At 39.5% G+C, this 7,090-nt stretch overlaps 1 pseudogene; it reads right to left on the reverse strand.

Moving 5' to 3' along the window:
- Positions 1-859: 859 nt before the first annotated feature.
- On the reverse strand, positions 860-3,719 carry LOC125290967 (annotated as a pseudogene).
- Between the last annotated feature and the right edge of the window lie 3,371 nt (positions 3,720-7,090).

The raw sequence follows: 7,090 nt of genomic DNA on the forward strand, positions 1-7,090 counted from the left end.
CCGCTGAATCACTGATCTTCTGACATCTTTAATTCACCTAATAAGGTGTGCAGTTTGCTTTATGTGACCTAATGCAGTCATACAGTAAGAACCTACTGTTGTAGCCAAATTAACTGCAATGACAGAAGCAGCCCTTTCGATACGGCACAGAAATAATTAATTTACTCGCCAATATACAGTATCACTATAGGCTTTCTCATTCGTATTTCCATCACAGTATCAAAACCAGAGGTGTAAAAGTCCCGCTTCAGAAAGTAAAAGTCTTGCCATATTTTTGTTCCAACCATTCATTTAATCAGCTGTTTCTAATTAGCACAACTCTTAAGCAAAGTCCTTTTAGGCAAGTCCCTCCACTCGGCGGCCATATTGCAACGCTTTTTGGGCACTTATCGGGAATCTATTTCGGGTATAACTGCGCATGTGAAATGCTTTACGAATCACGACACACCAACCTCGCTCCAGCTGCAAGATCATAACACATGACTGGCTCAATGTATTCACAACATACCACATGATTGGCACAATGTATTCACATTTCGTTTGGCATGTGGAAAGGGTGGAATATGTGTAGACGACTGCAATGTTTGCATTACGAACTAACCCCATACATGTCTATGGGAGATTCTTTGAGTGCTGTGTCTTGTCATTAGAAAGTCTCTGTCTTAAGCCAGGTAGATCAGCTAATTAGTGAAATCACCTTGTGTTAAACGCACAGGTAGAACCAATACATGGCAGGACTTTTACTTTCTGAAGCCGGACTTTTACATCTCTGATCAAAACACACCACAGGGATTTATTGGTTGAGTTAATCATTAAAAATGGATGCAGCACAATTATAGAAGTTTATAAGCTTCTTCATGTTTATTTGAGACATGCTGGATGATATCCACAGAGCAAATGTAATACATTTGGAGTCCATGTGACAATAAGAGATACCACAATAGTGTACTGGCCATCAGCATGTTGATACTTCTTGATTCCCAGACAAAACAGATTGTTGATAGTGCAAATAGTAAATACGAATAGTTAATTCACAGTTAGTATTTCAACAGATTTAAGATAAATTTACCCTAACTGCAAGCATTTTAGTAAGGAGTGCTCCAAGTGAGTGCTCTGAAGTTATTTTTTCCAAGTTCATCATCAGAAACATTCAAATAAAAGACAGCATGTGGTTGCAGTAGTACCATGCCTGATAAGAATCTACAGTCCTTAACTACCTTGATCTTTAATCACACCGTCTGTGTATGGGTAAGCTGAGGTAGCCATCGTGCAGTTGTTTGTTTTCAGAGATAAGTAGATGCACATGCGACATTTCAATGCACATGCAAGTCCAACCAACACATATCAGAAATATTGTATAGAAAATGGTATAGATCAACCAGCCCAAAGGTCTAATATACAGCACCCTTCACTTTTATTGGCATCCCTAACATCACACAGAGGGCAAACACCATTTTTTAACATGGGAAAGACAAGAGAATACACAATTCAGATGCCTCATTAGAGTTATTGGTATCATGAAATAGCTGGACATTTTAAATCCAAATATGGATGCCTGCCAAGACACTAAAAGTGGGTCATGATTGGATCATCCAGCAGGTCAACGATACAAAACAGATCAATGTCAAGATCAATGCAAAAATGGTTTAGTAAACACAAAATCAAGTTTCTGCCATGGTTATCTCAGTTCCCTCATCCAAATTCCATAGAAAACCAGTGGGGTGAGCTTCAGAAGAAATTCCTCAAGAGAGGACCTATCAATCTGGCCGATCCGGATATATTCTGTAAAGAACAGATACATATGTGTGTGTGTGTGTGTGTGTGTGTGTGTGTTTTCAGATTTACTTCCTTTCCCCCTTTGTTTTAATTTCATACAAGATTAAGTGGCAAAATATGATTTTTAACAAATGTGGAGGGTGCTGTAGCAGATTTGGAATGTTCAAAAACAAACAGCATGCACACACACACACACACACACACATACATATAGAGAGAGACACACCTATTGACATATAAAAAATAGAAAACACACTAGCTTTAAACATCCTCTTTGTATCCATCTTTGGTTGAAACTGTAGTCAAAGTTCTCAGCATCTTGCACACCATTCGGGTGCTTGTGTAGCTTTGCTACAGAGGTGTGTATCTATAGCTGTGTTCGAAATGTTCTCTCGTTCACTAACTCACTCACTAGTGCTTGCTATATGGCTGATTAAGTAGTGAACGAGTGAACATTTTGAACACAACTTTTTGAATGATGATGTATACCCTGTGGCTTGGCCTGGTCTTGTTTGGGGAATCAACATAACCCTTGTAGACATAACTCGCCCTTTTCTTGGCGAAATTTCTTCAATATAATTAAACAAAGCAAAAGCATAATTATCTTTATCCTCCACCCATTTCTTTGGACACATTTGCTCACATTGTTGTTCAATTCAAAATATGCCATTTGCCTCTGAGAGCAGACATAACCACACACAAAAATGTAGATCCATTTCGGGAGGGAAGAAATGCATCAAGGGAGAGAGAGAGAGAGGGAGAGAGAGAGAGAGAATCAGATCATGTATAATTGCATAGCCTACCACTATAACAACATTCCCATACAATTCAACATGCATGCGTTTTAATGCTACAAAGTTGGCCAATTAGCCTAATCTAAAAGCTTTTTTTCAATGGAGATCCAGGTATATTGATATAAATTAAGACATGGTAGTGATATAATTCAACAAGCTACCATTTATGTCAGAAGGCCAATGTCTTCAGTATACCAACACACAATCAATAATAGATACCACATGGTCCTATGTCCTGACATTACAAGCGAAATATTTTAAGATTAATGCATGCATGTATGCTTATGTGTTAGTACTTTTGTACCTCCAATTATGATATAGAGGAGAACAGCTACACCGACAAGGATGGCAATGATGCTCAGAAGTCGTGCAAGTTTTCCCAACCGTCTTGCACCATCATCATCCCCAACCTGCTGCAGTGACCGTGACTACAGAGGAAATAAAGTTGCAAAGCACTAATTAATGCCATCTCTGGTCAACCGCATCAGATACTTTATAACAGAAAAATAATCAATAGAAGCACTCCGAATTGATTCTATAGGCTTTGTGTGGGCATATTCCACAGCTGTTTATACTGCTGATCGTGACAACTGGTCACTGGCTGGCCAACTGGAGCTAAAGTAGCCTAACTATTGTTTGAATGGGCGAATTCGACCGCACCCTCTCTGATGCACCTGTCTCTAAACTGTCCAACCATGATGCCAAAGTGATGCCACTCGGTTCCATACAGCAGCACTTACCGTGTGTGAATAATAAAGCGCGAACAAATTTAATGGGAAACTAGGACAAAAGCAGGATAGCAATGCGAGCCAAAGATAATTAGGCGGAGCGGGTGCCTGAGGACCGGGAGATGATGCGCGACTAAAGCTGAGCCGAGACGGAGAAGGGGACGGGACCGCTATGTTTCCAATAGATCCGGACTTCATAGGTGATCTGCGTCCGTTTTGTTCAGCATTCAGTGACCTCACACTGCCTCGTATACTGAGAGAAAGTGAATCCAAAGGTTTCAAAGAGTGTCCTTCACTCTCCTCCGAGGCTGACACACCCAGAAGTTTCTGTGTATCTTTGTAGACCAGCATGATGAGGAGTTCCGCTCTCACTCTCCCCTAGCATGTCTTTTTCATAGGCGACGTCTGTGTTGATGGCCATTGCTGAAAACATATTATAATTCATGTACAAGTTAGGTATAGTCTACTTTCCATTTTAATTAAACTGCATATCTTGGGTAGCATTCATAGCCTACCCTGTCCCACAGAAGCCCCAGAGTAACCCACTAATAACAAGAAAAAAGGGTGCTTACTTGACGAACGTTGAGAAGCTTCCCATCAATATTTAAACAGGATACACTTTTTGCCGTTTTAGAGAAAATAAATATCGCATATGATTAGAAAAACTGTAGCCAACGAAATGGTCTCTATTGTTGTGTAAAATAACCTTACTGTCTTTGTTGACAATTCTTGTAAAAACACAACAACGAGACTACACTGACAAAGACCACTCGGTTTCCTCACCCCTCCCTTTCCGACTCCAAACTTCTGAGAAGATCTCCGGTGATGACCGTGAACTACCGGCCTTTCACATCTCTCTCGCAGCTGGCTTCTTAAAGAGAAAACAGGACGATTCCGCTGAATACCGCGTGATGTGCCCTATCTTGCGTCAAATATCAAAAGTGAAAATAAGCCTGCCTAAAGACAAGATATCGTTCGGCTACTCATGAAGTTAAGAGGGGAAAAAGGCAAGATCCGTTCACTGACCGGATCCACCAGGTCCAAAAGACCCAAATAAACATTTGCGAGGTTTTCATAACCCTGTCATTTCAACTTGACTTGTCACGGGAATATAATTGCACAAAATAGTGTGATGGTTGACTTGACTATGTCCAATTAAGTTAGTAGCTTTAGTTATATTTCTAAAAAAGCTGATATATGACTTCGTTTTCATTATTGTAGTTTCTTGATTTTCAAAGTAGCCTACAGAAAATACTTTAACTGTATGATAATGTCACATGTGTGCATGTAGCCTATGTATCTTTGGGAGATAAAGGTGTCCAGGTATGTTGATGGCCTTCGTTGTCGGCTTCATTGATCAAGATACAGTGCTTGATATGTCATGGTTCCTTTGTATGTTATTTTAATTAGGCCTATTTCCCTATAGGTCTAGCAAAATAGTCATTGTGATGTCTATTAGTGCCCATCTGTCGTTAGATGCATTTGTTCCAGTTAAGGAACAGCAACTATGTTGCCTGAAATTGTCCCTTTTCTCCATTTATGTTATTAGCTAAAATAAATGTGCTTTCGTAATTAAATAACATTTTTTATATTTTAATTTTGATTCATGATTAAGATACTTTAAGCTACCGTTAACCTCCCTGGAGTGTTTCCATGGGCATTGACAGATAATTCGGCAGTCTACAGATGACATCTAGTGGTGAGAATAATTAGCACTCTTTTCAATTTGTGCAGTAGCAGGGAAAAAAACATACAGGAAGCAACACGGTGTTCCTCCTAAGAATTGTTTTTACTGTATAGGCTACTTAAAACCCTTTAGCTGAGGAGACATCTGCAGGTCAGTACATCTCATCAACAAGTAGAATAGATGCTCTAGCCCTGCCTCCTGACACACCTGCAGACCGTGAGAAGCATGTTGTGAATCATAATGATTTATTTACACCATTTAATATATTCACTCACTTGTTGTCATATTGCTTAAGTGGAAAAGGTATTGAAAAATATTTCATTAATGTTCCTTATTTCCATGATTCATATTCTGTCTAAACATGATATGACATTAAGGCCGTTTCCACTATAGGAACTGGAATTTAGTTTTACGGGGCCGGGGCTATTCGATTAGTTTTCCATTAGGCTACACGAACCGCCCCGAAACGCGACACTCCGGGAACTTCGAGTCCCTGCCTCTGTGTAGGTACTTCAGTGCAGGCCATAGATATCAGTATATATATATATATCTATGAGTGCAGGCCACGATAAAGTGATGGGCGGGGCTCGGCTTTGACTTAGTGCTGATCAGTGTTACTTCAAAAGCGTATGCATGATTTATTACTTGTTACTGTCATCTCAAAGTAATTTGTTACATTAGAATATTACTGTCTTTGAATTGTAAGGCATTACACTACGTTTACATTACTTTCACCAAAATAACAGGAAATATGGATTTGGTGTTCTCAATAGATCTTCATGTGTTCAATGCAGCTCATTACAAGGCAGGAGGTGATGTGGTATGGCATAATGACTGAGCTAGGCTTAAGGCTAACAAAAGAACAATATAATGGTTGCAGTTATGGCTCATGGGACAATGTAGGCCCCAAAGGCCAAAGGTCACTCACAACTTAATATAGTAAAATATAGCCATAGTGAAATTGTATGTTAACTTTAAATGGTTCTCATCATTGCTGGTTGCCTTTCCTTCCACTTACAGTGGTGTAGACTCAATGCAAATAGTTTGAGAATAATGGCTATGATCTTTGTCTGTAAAAGCAACATTTTAGTTATTCTCACTGCTTGAAATGAGAAGTATAGCATAACCATGTTAGATATGTTGAATGAATGGCAGAGATAACTCAAATTCCCTTTCTACAGTCATCTAAACAATGCAATCAAATTCCAGGACCAGCATAGATGACTTTTTTTTAAGTCTTGGATAATCTTCTCTGGTGCCAATTGAGCATTTCTCAATTTTGGATTGAAAAGCAAAGTAACTTCAGTTACTGAGAATTTTACCGAGTAAAATATTACTGAAATTGTATTGGTAATGCCTTACATTACTGCATTACAGCAAAAAGCAATGCATTACTGTAATTACATTACTTTTTTAATGCATTACTCCCAACACTGGTGCTGATTGGGTATTACCAGGCAGGATGTGACCAAGATGTCAACAAGCTCCATGTTTAAACCAGCAGCCAAAAAGTAGCAGAAGAGAAGAGCCAGTAGACTATTCACATTACCAAGAAGAGAGAAGAGTATCATAAAGAGAACTGAGAATTATTTTCCAAACAGATAGACCCATTCAGCGTGACCACGACCATTTAGAACTCGAGTGTAAACGTTGGCCATCAAATGCTTCACATGCAGACCTTTTCCATGTATGAAAAAGGGCGATATAATTTAGCCTGATTCCCATCCATTAACCGCATGTGGTGGTTGTAGAGTGGACTAAAATGCATGAAGTGCAGTCTTACTTTGAAATGGAAGGGTAAAATGGCTCGGTTAGATGGTGCATTCATGGAACCTGGGAATGACAATGATTACTTTTTTTCCCACAGCGAGTGTTCATGTACCCTGGAAATCCAGAGTTCTTGTGAGAGCACAAACGAACTACAACGTGACGACAAAAGTAATGACGAGCCCCTAACTGGGCAACTCTGTTAGCAAAATCTAGCCCCAGTTTCCGACCTCTGACTCACACATTACGTGACGTGAATGATGCGGAATGATGATGTTTTCACTGGGAAATAGGTTTTTCCGAAGCCCATGAACGCTAGGTTTGCTAACAGAGTTTCC

Source organism: Alosa alosa, chromosome 2 (genome assembly GCF_017589495.1).
Source record: "Alosa alosa isolate M-15738 ecotype Scorff River chromosome 2, AALO_Geno_1.1, whole genome shotgun sequence".
NCBI lineage: Eukaryota > Metazoa > Chordata > Actinopteri > Clupeiformes > Clupeidae > Alosa > Alosa alosa.